A 22,280-nucleotide genomic window follows, 5' to 3' on the forward strand; every position below is an offset into this window, starting at 1 on the left:
CATGGACTAGGACCATGGGATAATAATTGGTGGGCTGGATTACGGTTTGGAGCATCCCTTTCACGTCCTGAATCCTCACGCTAGGTAGGCAGTATACCTCGCGTGCTGAGGGGTCCCAGCGACAGATGGGACCCTCTGTATCTCTCAGGATGGAGTCACCAATGATGATCACGCGACGCTTCTTCCTCCTGGCCTTCTTGCCTCCTTCAGCTTGCATGGGAGGTGGTGAGCGTGGAGTTGCCTCCTCCCTGGTTTCATCCTCTCCTTCCTCCTCCTCCTGGGCTGTCAGGGCTTCGTACCTGTTCTCCAGCCGGACCGGAGGAACTGGTGCTGCCGTGTTTCGAGCAGCCCTGGCACGGGAGGTGACCGTCTGCCACTTAGCAGTGGAGGGATCATCTTGAGGTGCATCCTCCTTGGTTGTACAACCCTGCAGGGAAAGAAAATATCTGTCAATTTCCAAGCATAGCTTGTATGATACGCTAAGGGAATATAATGTAAATAGTTATGTAGCCCATTTGATCTCCTTTTTTGTTTGTTTTTACGAAATGGCTGTGACAAGACTGTATGTTTCTTCAATGTATTTGTTATTTAAAATTATTATTATTATTTCTGTGAATAGCTCTAGGTGCAAGTAATTCACTGAGAGGGTTTATATATATATATATATATACATTTCCTTGAATCAGACTGTGGCTCCTTAGTATTTTATGTTTCCACACTGGATTGAATGTAACACCTTGAAACAGTGCATGGATGAGTACAAACAAATTCCATATTATTCTCCAATATTTATTTAAAATTCATAATTTCTGCAAATATTTCTGCCAGCAAACTTTTACCATCTGATTTACACAAAGTAGACACAAATGGTGCGTGAAGCAAATGTGCTTAAAGTTGAATGAATAGTCGCAGAGAAAGGTTTGCAATAGTAGATTATAATATGACAGCTCCCTATGATATGATCAACTGGGACATCTTGGCAGGAAGAGGCATGGTCTTGTGGTGAAGCCTAATGGATCTCACTCTGGCAACAGCCCAAGGAAAGGCCTCTCTTAAACCCTCAGGGAAGCACTGGGTTCCACATGGCAGACTTAACTGCTTGTACACAAATGCCAGGAGCTTGGAGAACAAGCATAAAGAACTGGCCCTTCTATGTGATAATGACTACGACCTTGTAGGAATTTCGGAGACCTGGTGGGACTCTACCTATGATTGGTCTGTGGCACTAGAGGGTTACACCGTGTATAGGAGAGCCCGTGTGGGGGAGAGGGGTGGGGATGTTGGTCTCTATGTCAAAGATCAACTCACCTCCCTGCAGATTGAGTTTCCAAACCAGGAAGGGCATCTTAAGACCCTCTGGGTCAAGATACCAGGAGAACATGGTGAGGGTCCCGGGTAATGTGGGGCCCCTGCAGGACACGATGGGCAACTTAGTCATCACGCCAGATGACAAAGCTAACATATTTAACGATTTCTTTGCCTCTGTCTTCCTAAGTAGGGACCAGTTCAGCCACCTCCCTGCTGGGCCCCCCTCGGGCCCCGAGAGAGACACGCCTGGGCCAAGGGTTAGCGAGGAGTTAGTTAGGGTACTTCTGGAGAGGCTGGACGTGTTCAAGTCCGCTGGTCCGGACGATCTTCACCCTAGGGTTCTACAGGAACTGGCCGAGGTCATTGCGGGACCCCTGGCATGGCTCTATGAGCACTCGTGGTGCTCTGGCGAGGTGCCGGAGGACTGGAAGAGGGCCAATGTGGTCCCTATCTTCAAAAAGGGAAAAAAAGAGGACCCGGGAAATTATAGGCCAGTTAGTCTGACCTCAATCCCGGGTAAGCTCTTTGAAAAAATTATCCTGGCACACATCCAGGAGGGCCTTGCGGGGGAATGCATGCTCAGGGGCAACCAACATGGGTTTATCAGTGGCAGGTCTTGTCAGACCAACCTGGTGGCCTTTTACGATCAGGTCACCAAATCATTAGACGCAGGGGTTGCTGTGGATGTAGTCTTTTTGGACTTCCGGAAGGCTTTCGACACTGTCTCTCACCCTGTCCTCATCAAAAAGCTGGGAGACTGTGGTGTCGATGCCCACACGGTCAAATGGGTCGCCAACTGGTTGGAGGGCCGCACCCAGAGGGTGGTAGTGGATGGGTTCTTCTCGACCTGGAAGGATGTGGGCAGTGGGGTTCCGCAGGGCTCGGTCCTCGGGCCTGCACTGTTCAACATCTTCATCAGTGACTTGGATGAGGGGGTAGAAGTTTCAAGTTTGCTGATGATACTAAGATGTGGGGGGATGTGGGTGCACTAGAAGGGTGCAATAGGCTACAAGCTGACCTTGACAGGTTGCAACGGTGGGCGGATGAGAATAGGATGGGGTTTAACACTGATAAGTGCAAGGTGTTGCACATGGGGAGGAAGAACCGGCACCACACTTACAGGTTGGGGAACTCCCCTCTTGCCAGCACGGAGACGGAAAAGGATCTTGGAGTCGTCATTGACTCCACGATGAACATGGGCCGGCAGTGTGGGGAGGCAGTCAAGAAGGCCAATCGTACCCTGTCATGCATCCACAGATGCATCTCGAGCAGGTCCAGGGAGGTGATCCTCCCCCTCTATGCGGCACTGGTCAGGCCGCAGCTGGAGTACTGCGTCCAGTTCTGGGCGCCACACTTCAAGAGGGACGTGGACAATATGGAAAGAGTTCAGAGGAGGGCCACTCGTATGATCAGGGGTCAGCAGGGCAGGCCTTATGAGGATAGGCTACGGGACCTGAACCTGTTTAGCCTCCACAAGAGAAGGCTAAGGGGGGACCTTGTGGCCTGCTACAAACTGGTCAGGGGGGATCAGCAGGTATTGGGGGAGTCCCTGTTCCCCCGTGCGCTGCCAGGAGTGACCAGGAATAACGGTCACAAACTGGCGGAGGGTAAGTTTAGATTAGATATTAGGAGGCGCTACTTCACAGTCAGGGTGGCTAGGGCCTGGAACCAGCTTCCAGGGGAAGTGGTGCAGGCTCCTAGCCTGGGGATTTTTAAAAGGAAGTTAGATGAGCACCTTGCCGGGGTCATCTGACCCCGGTGCTCTTTCCTGCTAAGGCAGGGGGTCGGACTAGATGATCTACCTAGGTCCCTTCCGACTCTAGCTACTATGAAACTATGAAACTATAGGGTGACTTACTTGTAGGAGTCTACTATAGATCCCCCTGACCGAGAGGAAGACCTAGATCAGGAATTCATTAGGGAACTGATTGAAGTTGCATGCTTCCAATGCTAGATCGTCATGGGAGACTTCAACTTCCCTGACATCTCTTGGGATGATTGCATGGCCAAATTTGACAGGTTGTGTAGTTTTCTCATGTGCATTTATGACCTTTACCTAACCCAGGAAGTCTATGGGCCAACTAGGGGAGAGGCATGGCTGGATCTGGTCCTGGCCAAAGGGGAGGACCTGGTGAATGATCTGTGGATCAAGGGGAAGCTTGGTGACAGCAACCATGAATTGATCACCTTCTTAGTTCACCAAAGAGCAGGCAAACCCTTCAGTAAAACAGAAGTCCTTAACTTTGGGAAGGCCAACTTCTGCAAACTGAGACAACTGGTCAGTCAGGCAATCAGAGGCCATACCTCCCAGAAAAGCTAGTACATGAGGAATGGTTATTACTCAAGAACACAATCCTTGAAGTACAGGGCAAAGCCATCCCTTCTCACAAGAAATGCAGTTAATGAGTAAAGATGCCCCTATGACTGAATAAGGAACTGTTATACCTCATAAAGCTCAAAAGAGTAGCCTACACCAGCTGGAAAACAGAAAGCATTACCAAAGAGGATTACTCTGCACTCATCTGCACCTTCAGAGAGCAGTCAAGAAAAGCCAAGGCACAAACTGAATTTAGGCTTGCTACGGGAATCAAAAAGTCCTCCTTTAGATATGTGGGAAATAGGAAAAAAAACAAGGACAGTATTGGGCCCCTGAGAGATCCAACGGGGCAACTGACATCAGATGCCCAAGGAAGGGTCAATTTCCTAAATGACTTTTTCACATCAGTTTTTTACCCTCCCACGAGGATCACACTTCCAGAAATGGCACACATCAATTTGGGAGTGGGTGATAGACCCGAAATTAATGTGGATCAGGTGAAGGAACACCTTGAGATATTGGACATTCACAAGTCTGTGGGCTCAGACAGAATGCACCCGAGGGTCTTGAAAGAGCTGGTAGACATCATTGCATCCACCTTGGCAGGCATATTTGAAAAATTGTGGCACTCAGGCGAGGTCCCGCATGACTGGAAAAGAGCCAACGTGGTCCCTATCTACAGGAAAGGGAGGAGGGATGAGCCGGGGAACTATAGACCAATCAGTCTAATGTCCATCCCTGGAAAAATTCTGGAGAAAATTGTCAAGGGATCCATTAATGCTGGACTAACAGAAGGCAAGCTTCTGAATGCCAGCCAGCATGGCTTTGTGACTGGTAGGTCTTGCTTGACCAATCTCATTTCCTTCTATGACTAGGTAACATATGCCCTGGACAAGGGAGATGATGTGGACATCATTTATCTGGACTTCAAGAAGACCTTTGAGCTAGTTCCTCATGATGTCCTCATGGTTAAGCTGGGGAACTGTGGCCTAGATCATCATACAGTCTGATGGCTAGGCAACTAGCTATGGGGTGGGACCCAAAGAGTACTAGTTGAAAGGAGCAAATCAACATCGCACAGTGTTACCAGTGGAGTCCCTCAGTGTTCAGTACTTGTGCCAGTACTTTTTAACATTTTCATCAATAATCTAGATTCGAGGGTCAGATGTGAACTGGTCAAGTTCATGGAGATACCAAATTATGGGGGAGGGCCATCACACCACAGGACAGGCTAGGGATACAGGCTGACTTGAACACACTTTCAAGGTGGGCCAACCAAAACTGGATGACCTTTAATACAGAGAAGTGCAAGGAACTGCACCTCGGTAGGAAGAACCCTCAACATACTTACAAGCTCAGCAGTGGTGTGCTTTCTAACACCATGACCGAAAGGGACTTTGGGGTCTTGATTGACCACAAGATGAATATGAGCCGCCAATGTGATGCAGTGCCGGGCAAAGCTAACCAAACTCTGGCATGCATCCACCAATGCATCTCAAGCAAAACCAGGGGAGTCATCCTCCTGCTTTACTTGGGCCTGGTGAGACCACAGCTGGAGTACTGTGTCTGGTATTGGGTCCCCCACTTCAGGAAGGATGTGGAGGAGATTGAGAGAGTCCAGAGGAGAGCCACTTGTATGATCCAAGGCATGGAGGGAAGGCTATATGAGGAGAGGCTGAGGGACTTGGGACTCTTCAGTCTGGAGAAGAGAAGGCTCAGGTGGGACTTGGTGACAGTCTACAATTTCATAAGAGGGGTACATCAGGACCTGGGAGAACATCTGTTTACCAGAGCTCCCCAAGGGATAACGAAGTCTAATGGCCACAAAATCCAGGAAGGCTGATTTAGACTGGATATTAGAAAAATGTTCTTTACGGTGCATGTGTCCAGGGTCTGGAACAAACTCCCCCTAGGGTGGTGCAAGCACCTACTCTGGATTCCTTCAAAAACAGCTGGATTTATTTCTTCCTGGGGTCACTTGATCCCAGCTGACTTCCCACCTGTGGGGGGGGGACTGGACCGGATGATCTCTTGAGGTCCCTTCCAGCCCCTAATGTCTGTGAAATCTATGAAACCAGTGGCAGAATCAGTTTCTCAGGTGTGCATCTTAACCATGAGACCGTGTGTTCCCCCAGGAATCATTCTAGTTGATTACCTACAGATTTCCAAAATGCTCAGACTAATGTATATTAGTCTGTTTCTACAAAGGTCTATTTTTTTTTGTTTGACATGTCCAAGGTGCGTACTCTGAAAGGGTGTGCATATCATGAAGTATGTGGTTGAATTTTAATGCCAGGTTAAATTCAGGAAACGTGAGATGAAGGCAGAAGGAAATTCATAGAGAACTTAGTTTGGAAAATGGTTTTTGGTTGTAGCCATGTTGGTTTAATGACATAGACAGGAAAGGTTCTTTGAGTAGATGTAATATCTTTTACTAGACCAACTGAGTAGTTGGAAAAGAGTTCTTAGCAAGCTTTTGGGTGCAATCACCCTTCTTCAGGCATGGGAAGTCTCTGCTATTCTGAGACCCCCAAGGAATGAGAGAAGCTAAAAGTGTGACAGTATGTCAGTCAGAATGTAAATTAGGAAAACAAAAGGTAAAACAGGAAAGGGAGGTGGGGAAAGCAGGGGTGAAAAAGAGCCAAAGGTGAGTAAGGGAGACTCTACAGTCATAGTAATTCAAGGTAGAAAATAGGCTGTTTGTGAAAGAGGAAATAACTGGAAATTAGGAAGACAAAGGGCAGAAAAGTAGGGGAGGGGAGGGAGAAAAGGGAGGCAGGAAGAAAAGTGTAAGAGGTCAGGTTTGGCAGGCACCTGGTCAATCAGATGTCAGGCAGGTTGTAATGTGTCATAAATCCAATGTCAATATTGAGTCCATGACTTGTGTATCCAGTAGATTTATGAAGTGAAGTTCATAGACTTATCTATGAAAGGTGTTTTGTAAGTTCCCTTTGAGGATTAGAATTGAGAGATCAAAGAAGGAGTGATTGTCCTGTGAGAAGTGTGCCTCCATAGGTAGGTGGGTATTTTTGTCTTTGATAGATTTTTGATGTCCGTTCATACTGGTATGCAGTTATTGTTTGGTTCTCCTACATATTTTCCATCAGGGCATTTAGTGCACTGGATGAGTTATATAACATTTCTGGAGGTGCAGGTGTAAGATTCAGGAATGCAGATGGTTCTGTTGCGGGGTGTAGTAATTGTGGGAGTGGTGGAGATGTGTTGGCAGGTTTTGCATTTCTTGTCCTGGCATGCTCTGGATTCATTTGGTGTGGTTTGGGTCATAGGGAGTTTAGCAATGTTCGGTGCTCTTTTAATGGCTAGAATGGGTGATTCTGGAAAAATCTCTTTAAGAATTGGGTGGTCTTATAGTATGGGTTGCAATTTTTTGAGGATCTTTCTGTGTAAGTTCCAGGGAAGGGTGATATGTCATAACTAATGGTGTGAGATTTGTAGGGATTTTCTTTTTGTACTGCAGCAAATCTTAACGTGGTATCCTGGTGACTCTTTCAAAAGTGCAGTCTAGCTCTCTGGAGGAGAGTCCTTGTTGGCTGAAGACCCTTTTGAGATTTGTGAGGTGGCAATCACGAGTATTCTCCTTGGTGGAAATTCAATGGTATTGGAGACCTTGGTTGTAAATTACAGTTTTCTTGGTATGTTTAGGGTGATTGCTGGTTCTGTGTAGATATGCATGTTGGTCTGTAGGATTCTTATGTATGGTGGTTTGAATTTTACCATTTTGGATATTGATTATGGTGTCCAAAAAGGAAATGCTGGTGTTCGAGTATTCAAGTGATAGTCTGATGAAGGGGTGTTGATTATTGAATTTTGTTGTTGAATTTTTTTTCCACCAAAAATTCAATAGTCATAAAAGATATCACATCTACTCAAAAAACCTGCCTGTCTAGTTTGGAGAAGGCAGTTGGAACTCAGATGTTTCAGTATTTTGGTTTAAATGTTCCTAAAAACTGAGTTCCTGTGTATACATAGTTATCACTTACTAATTTTCTTCTTGCAGATGTGAAAATTTTGGGCAGAACTTTCTGTTTTAATTTGTTTGTAAACTAATTATATTCTGAGGACAATTCATACCATGGACAAGGTGACCAAATGCACAGACTTCTGGGACTATTTTGGTAGTTGTGACTACAGATGGACGGAAAGTTGGGGGCTACTGAGAATATGTTTATTCATGGAAGTGCTCTTGAGAATGCCACCAAGAAGTACACCCCACTCATCCACTCCCACTCTGTATATATCAGTCCTAGAAATATGCTGATTAACTACTGACTACTGCTCCTGTTTTTAAGCATACAGGGGACAGAGAACTTAAGAAATGGCAGTGCCAGCCTGTCAGGTTTAATTGCTTCATTTCCACATTTGGTACATGCAGAATGGGAGTGGGTGGAAAAAGCTTGCTTCTCAAAACCACCATGGAAGCAATGTAGACACATCCTGGGGTTCCCATTCTGAATCAGAGAAGCTATTTTCTATTCCATTAAGTTTTTTTTAATGCTATACATTTGACTAATTAAGCATTCCATCCATCATGAATATGTTGCTGTTCCATTACAGTATTTTTTTCCTTTCCATCCCTTTATTTTTCTCTTTTAACCACCCCATATATAAACATAAAGTGATGGCTGCTCCATTCTACATACTGCTATAGTGGTAAAAGCATTTAAAAAAAATTAATCCTGTTGAAACTGGGCTAACAATGGCCCTTCCCATTAATCATACACTATTAATATCATAATACATAAAATATTGTAAATTCCCAACAGGAATACTGTCTTTAAGAAATATGCTCACTACACTCAGAGAGCCTGTGCTCTCATCACTCTCATGGCCAATCCTACTGTAGTTGATGAGGCCAACATCTTTCACCTGTAAGCTAATCAAACAATTCTCTTCATTTGTACAGTAAAAATGCCAGCAGGGCTAGAGTGGTGGTTCTCCCTAGGGCAGATCCACCTATAGTCCTGATCCAGGAAAGCATTTATGCACCTGGTCAACTCTAGGCACCTGCTTAAGTTTCCAAGTTACAAACCTCATGCCTGATTTGGGGCCATATAGACTATCTGTGAGCAAACAAGAGTCTTTCCTGTATGTTGAAAACAAAGCAAAGAGATATAAAACTTACTATTTTGAGTTGTTAATTAGTGAAAGAAAACTGCAACAAACAGAAATTTATGAATGGTAAAATATGTTTACTTAAATTCCACTTGGGATTTAAGTGTGCCACAGTTATGAAATATGCTTAAGAAAGAACAATCAGTCCCAGGATTGGAAATACGTGGGGGCTTGGGGGGATGACCTTCCATAAGAGATGAGAGCCCCCCATAAGAGACAGGAGCCCCCTCAAAGCCCTGCCCCCATAGGAGATGAGAGCCCCTGGCCCAACCCGCACCTTTCTAAGTAGCTTAGGCAGTGGTGGCAGCAACTCCTGGCTTCCAACTGCCACTGCCGCAGACCCCGCCCCCCCCCAAGATTTGGAGTGTAATTCAAACCCTGATCAGGCCATGTCTGCACCTCCTCTGTTGCAAGCCACTAAGTAGCATGCCCTGCCCATTCATTCCTACGCATGCCAAAGCTCATAAATCAGATGGTGTAGCTACTTAAGTGTAGCTTTCGGCCTGAACTGAATCATGCCTGAAAAGCAACCTGGACATATGCTCAAGCAATTTTCAATCAACTGCACAGGCTAATTTCTAGGCTTTGGCACACACTGAGCAAGACTGAGTGGGTTGTACTACGTTATGGAATTTCCTGAGCTCACTATAGAGGCAGTAAACATATCCTTAAAGGAATGACTGTGTATTAAATGGATTATTGTATTTAAAAGAGAGACTGGGAATCAATCATTTTCAAATGAAAATTGAAGCCATATTAAGGAAAATGGAGCTGAAAAATGGTTAAGAGCTTACTCACTACACATTATTCTAGTACAGCAAGATGATTTGGAGATCATCAACAACAGGGAAACAGGGAATTGTTTGTTTATATTACCTGTACTATGGTAGCACCTAGATGGTTTTGCTAATTAACTACTACAAATCTTCAGCAAAACATAACAAAATATTACATAGTTCAATAGAGTTAAGATTTTGGTTTTATAGTTAAAATTATTATTTCTATGAATAGAAATTATTGCTATTTCTGTGAATAGCAAAGAACTGCAAAATTCTGACAAAAATCGCATAGTTTACATGATTTTCCTCCCTCATGGCTGTCATAATAGGTTTGTGGTGGGAATAACCTCTCTTGTTCTTATTCTTACATATGTTATAGGATACTAGCATTAGAAATAGAAAAGAAAAGAATGGGTTAATTTGTCCTTCCCACAGGCATTTTAGGTGTATTTCCTACAGCAGTGGTCATATCGGTGGATCCTAGAGCCTCTTGAAATTGATCCTGGGCTGGGGGAGCTGAGCATGCTTGTGCATGCATGTGTGCCCCCCCACCCTAGACCAGCAGGTCAGTCGGTGGGGACAGAAGGGCCAGAGGCCCAGGGGACACATGGAGCAGGGCTCAGGGCACAAAACCCAGCCCACAGGGGCAGCTGCCTCTGCCGTGCTCAGATTGGGGAGGGGGACACATGCCCCCCCCAAATGTGGGGCAGTGCCAGCAGCTGCAGCAGTTCTGAGGTAGGGAATGGGGCAGCAGCAGGCCCTGCATAGCTGGTGCAGTATGGGGGACGGAGCCATGAGCAGCTAGTTTGGGGGGCACAGGAAGAAGGGGAACACAGCCCTGGAGGACAAGGGTGGGGGCGTGTGCCCCCAGATCTGCCTGTGAGTTGGCTGCAGGCTGGGGCCAGGGTGGCATCAGCTCTTCTTGGCCAGGCTGTAGTTGTAGTGGTGGTGGGGCCATTCCCTCCTGCGCCCCCTGAATGAGCCACTCGCAGCTCTGTCCCCTGCTTCATGCTGGCTGTGTAGGGCCTGCCCCTGCCCCTGCCCCTGCCCCATTCCCTACCTCCCTGCCATGAGGGGGAGCAGATTGAGGCCCAAGTGGTGAGGGAGGGAGGGAGCAGGGCTAAAGCTGGGGCCTTGATCTGCCCTGCTCCCCCTACCGCCCTTTTCCCTCTCCACTCTCCTTCCCACAGAGAGACTTACCTGCTTGGGGGTGGGGTGGGGGGTAGATCTTTGGTTCCTTTTAAATTCCATATGTGATCTCTGACCTAAAATGGTTGGAGACTATTGTCATACACTATACTTCCAAGTGATTTGTAAATAATGTTCATGTACATGTAAAGTAATATTGTTCTATGTCTATGTAAAGAACACTTACATTATTCTATGTACATGTAAATAATGTTCTATGTACATGTAAAGTAATATTGTAGTTCTTTTTTTTTTCATCTTACCTTTGTAAATAGTCAGGAAAGAAAGAGACATTTCACTGGCTGTTTGAATATATTTTAATAATGGACTGAAACAACTTGCGAGCAGTTTGTTGCCCTTTTATTCACAACCCAGCCACTGTCTTACTCTTCAGAGTGCTGACTCATTACCCTTCCGAACTGCCTGGACTAAATGGAATTCATGCAGTGACAGCTCCACTTTTGTGAAAAGACAGTGTTAAGCTGCAAAACAGCAATAATGACCTTACACAGAGGGTAGATTTACCTACCCAGCTTGAATACTGTGGAACTATGTTTGGAATGACGCGAGTAGCTGATATGCACCACACTTCTACTCTTTCAAGTTTTACATCTCATTTTTAACTGCTACAGATACTCAAATGAATCTGAGCAGGAGAAAGGAAGTTCAGTTATTAGAGTGGCAGGAATAACAAAACTGATGGCATTAAAGGGAAAAAAAATTGCACTTTGTGCTCGGGTCACAAAGTGCAAGTAACTCCACCATCAGGCAGATTGCCTCTTTTGTGTGAAGTGTAATTCAATGGAAGGTTCTTCCATGCAACAGTATTTGACCGACCTCTTTCTATGCTACGTCAGAAATGATTATTTATTTAACACTGACTTATCTGCAGGAACCAGATAGGAACTCAGTGTAGCCTGTTGCAATGTTCTTTCTCGATCCATTTTCTGCTGTACAGTGTATTATTTAAGTTGCTAGGTTCTGAAACCAGGGTCTAAATGTTTTGATAGAGTTAACTGGTTTGCGTTTCTAATCTTTTGGCTCCAGGTAGAGCTATGGTGTATTAAGGACCTCTGAAACTAGGACATTAGGCTACTCAATTTATGCACCCCCAAATAGTGGGGCTTAATATTAGTGGGATCAGAATGCTATTATAGTCAAGATGATTTAGGGGATATATAAGAAACAAGGTTTGTTTGGTAGTATCTTTTACTGAGCCAACTATATAGTCAGAAAACAGGCTAGATGAACTTTTGGGCATAAAATGTCTTTCTTCAGATTAACTTTAGTGTACACATTTGAAAATATAGACCTTACTGAATACATGTTTTTTTTCAATGCATTTTATTTGTTATTCTAAATGGCAGAGAATCAAAAAGCAATTTTCATTATATTGATCCTTATGCATTCATAAAGCATTCTTTTGTTTAAGATGTCTTGCTGTGCAGGAAAGGTTATTTCCTAACAGCCACTTGGTATTGATGTATTGCTGGTGGGACTATCATGTTCATTTTTAATTGCATTTGTTTATGAAGCCATATTGAAACAGTCTGAAAATCATGAAAAGAACCATTTTTCAGTGTTTCTCTATTCCCTAGTTAATGTCTAAGATCCACAAACTGAATTTTTCAGGCTTCTCTTGATGGTACACTTTTACATTTTAGTAAATTAAAAACTTTAAATTGTTTTGGTTCTCATCCTCAACAATATTCAGTTGTAAATCTCAGTCAAGCTTTGTACAATTAAAAACAGAAATATACATTTTCTGGCTGTTCAGAGGATGGCAGGATGTGAAAAGCAAGATAATAAATGCCCTGCATTTGTATTATTACATGTATGCATCCTGTTCAATTGTTTTACTGAAGAACTTTCTTTTACAGGTTTTCCTAATGCAACTGTAATAAATTAAATCAATTTACACGAAGAAGCAAAATCAATTTTTTATCATCAGCCTCACTTTACACCATTTTATAAAAGCACATTACTGTTTTGAATTTCACCAAATGTTATTTTTGTCATCAAACAATGTTTCCTTGGCTTCTATTGAGCAAAAACAAGACCGATATTTGAACCAATTTAGAACTGTCTCAAACATATTTTAGGGTAGTTGGGTGCATGTACATGAGGCACTTTATTGCACAGTAGCATATTCTACTACACGGTAAGCATGTACATCTACACATGCACATAATTACTGCGCAGAAAACCTTGTTAATCACAAGGAAATTTGCTACTGCTCCCAGTCAGCTGGGCACCAGGGAGCAGAAGATTGGTTCCTGCCCCTGGGAACTTCCTGCTGCCAGGGCAGGCTCTACCACTGGAACCCAGGCAGGGACTATGTCTCCCTGCCTCAGCAGCAGAGAGCTCCAAGCCCTTGGCTCTGAGATCATGATGGGGTAGCAGAGACTGGGAGGTCCTCATTTCCCAGCCCCCCATTTGCCATTGTGATCAAGGGGTAGTGGGGCTAGGAGATAAAGGTCTCCCAGTGCCAGCCCCGAGACCATGGAGCTGGTGCTGGGAGCTCCCTGCTGGTGGGGGCTGGGGAGCCTGTTCCCTACCCAGTTCTGTGCTCATGGAGATGAGCAGAGAACAGGCTCTTCAGCCCCCACCCTGTGATCCTGGAGCAAGGCAGTCCCATGTCTTGATCAGGCAATCCAGGCTCAGGTCTTGGAAAGAGATGCAGGGATGGGGCAGGCCCCAACCCTCTGCCCCATCTGTCAGTGGGGTAACTAGTAATGATCCCCCAGCTGGGTAGGGAATCCCCCCAAGTCCTCTGCCCCAATCATGGAGCCGGGGCCAGGAGCTCCCTGCTGCTGGGTCAGGGTGACATCCCTGGGTGCAGGGAGCAATCAATGTCCTGGCCCAGTGCTACCTGCCAGCCCCTGGGCTAGCACCATTGCAGGGCCCTATGGAGTGAGAACAGTTTGCTGCCATTAGCAGCAAATCTGCTCCTGCTTCCATGCATGTGTAGCTACCTGCCTTGGAGCATTTACTTATGAGTAGTTTACTCATGAGTAAACTGGTTTTGGATCTAATGCACATGTAGACACACCCATTGAGTATTAGATACCATTAGCTACCCTTTTTTTTTTTTTAATCTAACAAAAATAAGGTAAATAGTAGCTTGGACTGAAGTTCAATAGTATGTCCATGACACGTCATAATCTGAAAGAATGCAATGCTAAAATTACCTGTTGATGCAGGTGGACTTCAAGGTGAAGGGCACAACCCTGAAGTCAAAAGTTTTTTTTTCAGGAGCAATGCTGCTTCCTTACGTTCTGTACATTGTTGGGTCTGGCCATCTAGTTTGCTCAGTGTTAATCCCCCACTAACACAGTAGTGGTATCCTGCCTCTAGAAGCCAAGCAATAACTTGAGGCAACCAAAGACTAAGGCTATGGAAAAAGGTAACTTTTAAATGCTCTAAAAGAGGAGCGGAAGTGAATCTGCAGGAGTGTACATCATTTATTATGATGTAAATATTATCATAGAATCATAGAAGTAGGGTCGGTAGGGACCTTGTAGATCTTCAAGTCCAACCCCCTGCCTGGGCAGGAGAAAAACCTGGGCTCAAATGATTCCAGTCAGGTAGGCATCAAGCCTCCTCTTAAAGACCCCCAGGGTAGGAGCCAACACCACTTCCCTTGGAAGTTGGTTCCAGATCCTAGCAGCCTGACTGTGAAGTAGTTCTTATGGATATCTAATCTAAACCTACTCTCCAACAACTTATGGCCGTTATTCCTTGTTATGCCAGGGGGTGCTAGGGGAAACAAGGTCTCTTCCAAACCCTTCTGGCCCCCCCTAGCAAGTTTATAGACCATCACCAGGTCCCCCGTCAGCCTTCTCTTTTGAAGGCTGAACAGGTTCAGGTCCTGCAGTCTCTCATTGTAGGGTCTGCCCTGTTGTCCCTGGATCATGCAGGTGGCCCTCCTCTGGACCCTCTCCATGTTGTTCACATCCCTCCTGAAGTGGGATGCACAGAACTGGACACAGTACTCCAGCTGTGGCCTGACCAGTGTTGCATAGAGGGGGAGGATCACCTCCTTGGCCCTGCTTGAGATGCACCTGTGGATGCACAACAAGGTCTGGTTAGCTCTGCCAACTGTGACCTCACAATGTCGGCCCATGTTCATCTTGGAGTCAATAATGACTCCAAGATCTCTTTCTGCCTCTGTGCTCTCAAGAAAGGAGTTTCCCATCTTATAAGTGTGCTGCTGGTTACTACTGTCCAAGTGCAACACCCTGCACTTGCCAGTATTGAAACACATCCTGTTTTTGTTAGCCCACCCCTGCAACCTATCCAGGTCTTGCTGCAGTCTTTCCCTCCCTACTAGTGTGCTCACCTCACCCCAAATTTTGGTATCATCAGCAAATTTAAACAGGTTACTTTTCACCCCATTGTCCAAATTGCTGATAAAGAAATTGAACAGCGTGGGCCCAAGGACCGAGCCCTGGGGGACTCCGCTGCCCACTTCGCCCAAGGTCAGCTATGACCCATCCACCACCACTCTCTGAGTACGACCCTTTAGCCAATCTGCAATCCATCTAACCATGTAGGCATCAATGCCACAGCCGCCCAATTTTTTTTAATGAGGATGGGGTGGGAGACGGTGTCAAAGGCCTTGCTGAAGTCCAGAAAGACTACGTCCATGGTGACACCTGCAACGAATGCTTTTGTGACCTGATCATAAAAAGCAATCACGTTGGTCTGACATGACCTGCCCTTAATGAAACCATGCTGGTTGCCCTTAAGCATCGTCCCTGAGGCCGGCCCATCACAGATGTGCTCCTTGATGATCTTCTCAAAGAGTTTCCCTAGGATTGAGGTAAGACTGACGGGCCTATAGTTGCCTGGGTCTTCCCTCCTCCCTTTTTTTAAAGATGCAGACCACATTGGCTATTTTCCAATCATCTGGCACCTGGCTAGAGCACCACGAGATCTCATAAAGCCGTGCCAAGGGCCCTGCAATAACCCCTGCTAGCTTCCTCAACACCCTGGGGTGGAGAGCATCTGGACCCACTGATTTGAACATGTCCAGCCCCTCCAGAAGCTCTCTCACCCAGTCCTCCCCAACCTGAAGTCTGGAAGTGTTCCCCTTGAGTCAGTCGTGCATCACAGTGGGGAAGTCCTGATCCCTGCACAAGAAAATGGAGATGAAGAATTGGTTAAAGAGGTCTGCTTTCTCCTCTGGCGCAACCACCAGATTGCCCAGAGGATCTTGCAGGGGCCCCACATTTCCCAGTGCTTTCTTCATGCTCCCTATATATTTGAAAAAGGACTTTTTATTATCTTTGATTTTTGGATGCTAGTCCTAGTTCTATGTCCGCCTTAGCTTTCTGGACAGGCCCCCTACAGGCCTGTGCAGAGGAGGTATCCTTCTTTTTGGAGATAGCACCCCCCCCATATTAGGTTTGTATGTCCCTGTAATGATACAAGGTAGCTAAGTTGCAGTATGATTTTGCTGAATGAAACAGGAGTAAAGTTGCAATGATTTTGCTGTACTTGTATTGCTAGAGGGCCATGAACATGTAATAGCTTATATGGTATCAGTCGATATTGATACTGTTTTAAACATCCCTCTGTATCTGAAGTCTTCTAGAAGAGAGGTTACCAAACTTTTTCTTATTGTGTATGCCTTTCCAGATTCACCACTGCCAGTGTACCTCTACCTGCATACATTTTATATTTTAACCCCTTAAATGCCAATTATTATAATGAAAAATAAATCTTCCATAACACGATTTCTCCTGTGTATCACCAAGAGGTGTTTTGCGTACCCCAGGGGTATCCCATTCTAGATTAATTTCATATTATAAATTTTGCTGTCGACTCATGTCAAGGTTGCTGGAAACCGGGGATGTCAAACATATGGCCTGCAGGCCAGATGCAGCCCATGGAGCCATGTGATCCAGCCCATGGGTCTCAGATGGACCCCACAGCCTGTGTGAGGCAGTGAACCAGACTGGCATGCAGGCTAGACCTAGCACTGTGGGCACTGCTTGCAGCACAAGAAGCTGATTTGGTGCACAAGCTGCATGAAGCACCCTGCACTGAACCCACCCTGTGCATTGGCTTTGGGACCAGTCCAGATGAGGCCATGCTGGAGCTAGTGCACAAGGCTGTCCAGCAGGACACTGCATGCAGCATGTGCCCCGTGCCAGTCCCTGTACCCACTGCCCCTGCTTTGCTGCTTGTATTGTCTATGGTGTGCAGGTGAGCGGAAAGTGCTGGGCCCATTGCTCATAGATATCTGCTTTTAGGAATGCTAGTTATAACTCAGGAAGCTTTGGGTAGCCTCTATTCAAGAAATCCTAGCTTGGTATTAACAATCTGAACAATTTCTACCTAGCTAGATGAAGGTTAAATTTATTAAGAAGCTTGTTAGGAGACCCTTTTCCAGGTAATGCCATTCTAGTATCTTTCTCTTGTCCATCTCTTTAAATACTTGAGTTCAGTACACAAATCACACTAATTCCATTTGTCAGACATCTCCTAATAGGCATGCAAAAATCCAAGGGACAGAGCCTCAGTTGGTGGAGCATTTGACTTCAATGGAAATATGACAATTTATATAATCTGTTTATATAAGCTATTGGTTTGTTTGTTTGGTGAGGTTGCTACTGGCAGAGAATTCCATATGAAGGCTGCTTCACTTTGGGATTGAATCCTTTGCTCCCATGTTTAGAACATGCTGCAAAACCTATTTGCTCAGACTTTGGGAGAGGGTCTGGATTGTGCTAATAGCCTCTAGGAGGAGAAGGCAGAATATTTTCATAATAGTTGTCTTAAGAAGTGCTCTATATGTAGACTTACATTCCTGGTATTAATATATTTATATCTATATCAAAGTATATCTATATACTATCTATATCTACATATCTATAATTTAAAAAAAATGGCTGTTTTGAGGTAGACATAGGTGCTATCCTTTAATATGTTGAAAGAAATAAGATTACTGTATATTTTTGTATTTACAACATACCGAGATAAAAATAAATATACAGTTGAATAGACAAGTGAAAAGAAAGTGAAATTGCTCCTCAGAGCTAGGTATTCTCAGCTGGCTGTCCCCAACTGGCTGAGAGACTATGCCTAAGTAGGCATAAATGAGAACAGCTGTCCTTAATGGCTTCTTCCCACTGCCTTTCACTGTGACTTTCAGCGTCTGTTAGTGCCAGTACTATTCCTGCTGTTCTGCTAATGCTCTCTAGTGAGGAGATGTACTCCTCAAGAGGTTGCAAGCAGGTAAAAAATGAGGTCTGCAAACCTGAGCACCTGCATCTTAATCAAGAAGAAAGTCAAGATTTGGCAGTTTAAAAAACAACGGGAGAAATTTTGTCCTGCTTAACGCACATACTTATGACTCAGGATGGATTTTGGCACATTGCCCATTATATTCCTCCTTTCAACTCGCTCTTACTCATCACAGGAACTTGCTGAGTCTGAATGCTCTGAAAAATACATATAAAATCTCCACTGGTTTAGAGTTTGCAGCTCTCTGAAGAGAGCACCATTTATATTTTAGAATATAGATTATCCAGAAATATGCATATTCCTTGTAAGCTCAGTTGGCTCTGATGGTGGGGTGTTCTTTTTTAAATTTAATATTAACATTTATGTTCTCTGTTCTTTGTTCTCTGTAGATATAACTCATCATGGATTCACCAAGGACAAGTGATGCTTGACCAGCTTAATTGCCTTCTATGATGAGATAACTGGATGTGTGGATGTGGGGAAAGCAGTGGACATACCGTACCTTAACTTTAGTTAGGCTTTTGATACCATCTCCTACAGCATTCTTGCAAACAAGCTGAGGAGGTGTGGGTTGATGAATGGACTGTAACGTGGATAGAAAGTTGGCTGGATGATCAGGCTCCATGGGTAGTAATCAATGGCTCACTGTCTAGTTGGCAGCTGGTATCAAGTGGAGTGCCTCAGGGTTCACTCCTGGGGCTGGTTTTGTTCAATATCTTTATTAATGATATTAAAGATAGGATGAAGTGCACCCTCAGCAAGTTTGCAGATGACACCAAGCTGAGGGGTATAGTAGATACTCTGGAGGGTAGGGTTAGGATTCAGAGTGACCTAGCTAAATTGGATAATTGGGCCAAAGGCAATCTCAAGAGGTTCAGTAAAGACAAGTGCAAAGTCCTGCACTGAGGACAGAAGAATCCCATGTACCGCTAGCCTGGGAACTAACTGGTTAAGGAGCAACTTTGCAGAAAAGGACCTGAGGGTTACAGTAGGCAATAAGCTGGATATTAGGTGTGTGCAAATAGGGAAGTATTCAATTCAGATTTGGATTTGGCTGATTTGGAGGACAGTGATTTCATTCAGTGATTCAAATCACTGTCCCCATTCGATTCAGCTGAATCAGAATCGGAGATTTGGTGCGATTTGGAGATTTGGATTAGCCGGGGAGTGGAAGGCACAGCCGGGCAGCTGCAGGTTCTCTCATGGCTCATCTGGCTGTGCTTGCTTGCCTCTCCCTGGGAGGGGGGAGCCACAGGAGAAGCCCCATGGCTGCCATGCCCAGCCTGACCCCATCCCCCGCAGCTCCCAGATAGCGCGTGGCACCCTGTTGAGCCATGCTGCACCCGCACCATGGGGCAGCTGCTGCATGGTTGCCAGTTTGGGGAGGGGGAATCCCCGCTGCCCCCACTGCCCCATGCTGCAAGGGGGAGGAGGGTCTGCCATGAGTCCTCAGAGGCCCTGATCCCCACTGCTGAAGCTGGTAAATGTGGGGCTTTTTGTTTTTTTAAAGTGCTGGGAGGCTGGGGTCAGGCGGGGGATGGGGTGAGCCAGGGCAGCCATGGGAACTTCTCCTGTGGCTCCCCCCCCGGGGAGAGGCAGGCACAGATGGAGGAACCTGCAGTTGCCCAGTTGTGCCTGCCTCTCCACGGCTGATCCAAATCTCTAAATCTTTTCCAAATTGATTCGGAGGCTTCTTATTTGATTCAGACCTCTTAATGGGACTCTAGATTCAATTCAGATTTGGAGATTTGACTGCTGAAGCAGGCCAAAAGTTCTCTGAATCAAATCAGCAACTGCACAGCTCTACTGGATATGAGTCAGCAGTGTTCATGTTGCCAAGAAGACTAACAGCACACTGGGCTGCATTAGTAGGAGCATTGCCAGCAGATCAAGGGAAGTGATTATTCCTCTCTATTCTGCACTGGTGAGGCCACATCTGGAGTACTGTGTCCAGTTTTGGGATTCCCAGTATAGAAAGGATGTAGACAAGTCAGAGAGAGTCCAGTGGAAGGAAAAGAAAATTATTTGGGGACTAGAGCACATGACTTAGAGGAGAAGTTGAGGGAACTGGGTTTATTTAGTCTAGCAAAGAGGAGACTGAGAAGGGATTTGATAGCAGCCTTTAACTACCTAAAGGGTGGTTCCTAAGAGGATGGAGCTGGACTGTTCTCAGTGGTGGCAGGTGATAGAACAAGGAGCAACGGTCTCAAGTAGCAGCAAGGGAGGTCTAGGTTGGGTATTGGGAAAAACTCTCACTAGAAGAGTGGTGAAACATTGGAACAGGCTACCCAGAGAGATTGTAGAATCTCCATCCTTCAAGGTTTTCAAGCCCTGGTTTGACAAAGCCCAGGCTGGAATGATCTAGTTGGGGGTGGTCCTGCTTTGAACAGGGGGTTGGACTAAATGACCTTCTGGGGTCCCTTTCAACCTCAATTTTCTATGAGTCTATGATATTAGTAGCTATGTCACCCATAGTTCTGTCAACCATGCTGGTCAGGAAACTCTTCGGCTTTAGCCCTTTTTACATGGAAATATTGTAACAGGTTAAATTCGTTGTGGTTTGGCTTTACTTTTTGTCTGTCTCCCCCTTCCCTTCTCCTCACTTCTCCCACCCTTCCCCTCCTAGTGTTAGGTTGTAACAGTGTTCTATGCAATTTGAGCTGTTCAGAAAGCTATTTCCAGCCAGATAGCATGACTACTGGGGCTCATGTTGCCATGTCCCTGCCAGCTCTTCCACTGGGCCTTCTCTTTAAGCCAGCAAAACATATTCCCATAATACAATAGTGGGAACTAACGTTCCATTATGGAGAGGATCTTGATTCAGCGTCTTTTCCTAGAGGACTCTTTCCCTGTTGTTATTATAAATATCCTTACAATCTCTGAAAAAGTAAAAGTGACTAAAAACAAGCAGTTTTCTGGGAATAGCTCTGTAAACACAGGTTTACACAGAATTTTATAGTGAATGTTTCCACCTTTTTGTCTACCAGAAGATCTGGCCAAAATCTATGTGATTTTTATTATATATAGGCAACTGTCAATCCTCTGGATCATGGTGTACACGTAAGAGGCCTAGTCAGTTCCTGGTGAATCTGCTTGTGGCTGACAAGCCCAATTGGAGAGTGACACAGCTTGTTACTCCATATGTTGTCTGGGTTGGAGTCTACAGCATGCTGCTTCCTTCTTTCTCACTTTACTGCCATCCTCTGGATCAAAGCCGCTTCATGTTGAGCTGCACCCAGTCCCACATGTTCCCTCCAGATTGAACAGGATACCATGCGCTCCTCCCAGCTTTCTATGCTGATGTTGAATGACTTCATATCATTTTTGCACACATTGTGATACTGCCATAAAGGGTGACCCCAAATTCTAGAGCCATCTCGAATCTCAAAATATTCTTGGGGATATAGTTTTCTCCCATTCTCCTCACATGGCCTGAGCCATTGCAACCTCCTCTTCTTGATAATGGTTTCAAAGTGTGTCAGTCCTGCATGCTCCAGCTCCTTTATGTTTGGCATTTTGTCTTCCTACTTTATTTTCAGGATCTTGCACAGGCATCTCATGTGGAAGCTATTCAGTCTCCTGATGTGCTTAGCATATGTAGTCCATGTTTCTGAACCATAAATCAAGGATGACAGCACGCAAGTCTTTTAGATATACATCTTCACCTTAGCAGATAGTTTGTTGTTATTCCATGCATGTTTCTGTAATAGCCTGAAATTCTTAAATATAACTGTCATGCTAAAATGCCATAAGAAATCTCAGAACCTCATGGGCTGAGTACTAGATATATAATAATATCTAGTAAGATATGGTTATTTCCACTAAGAATATACAGTCTAAAGCTCTGATGCTGTGTTTAAATTTATGCAGGATAAGCCAATTTGCTGAAGTTAATAGGGCTGACTACTCACAGCACCTACAGTTGGGCAAATGTGTAAGTCATGGAATGATCATATCTTAACTCTAGACATGGTACAGCAAATGAGCATAATTGGTAACTGGGAAGATGGTGGTGAGGGAAGAGGAACATAACGATATTAAACTGGATATGTAAACTCTTCTATAGCTTCCTGGTTCTAAACAGCTGGAAATATTTAAAATAATAATGTGTGTCATAGTGCTAGTTCTTTTCTTATGTGGGGCAGAAGAAATGGAATCTGAGATGAGATCTGAAGCAAAAGGGAGGGAGACCGCTCTATGGATTAATTTAGTAAAGGCATTCCATGCAAATAATAGTGTTCCACAGTATTCTTCCAGCCTAGGAAGGAACAGCAGGACACAAGTAATTCCAGTGCTGTCCA

At 45.0% G+C, this 22,280-nt stretch overlaps 1 pseudogene; it reads right to left on the reverse strand.

Moving 5' to 3' along the window:
- Positions 1-6,682: 6,682 nt before the first annotated feature.
- LOC149868355 (uncharacterized) lies at positions 6,683-18,604 on the reverse strand (annotated as a pseudogene).
- Positions 18,605-22,280: the final 3,676 nt, after the last annotated feature.

This window comes from Crocodylus siamensis, chromosome 3, assembly GCF_052110815.1.
Source record: "Crocodylus siamensis isolate JL-2025a chromosome 3, ASM5211081v1, whole genome shotgun sequence".
NCBI classification, from domain to species: Eukaryota; Metazoa; Chordata; order Crocodylia; family Crocodylidae; genus Crocodylus; species Crocodylus siamensis.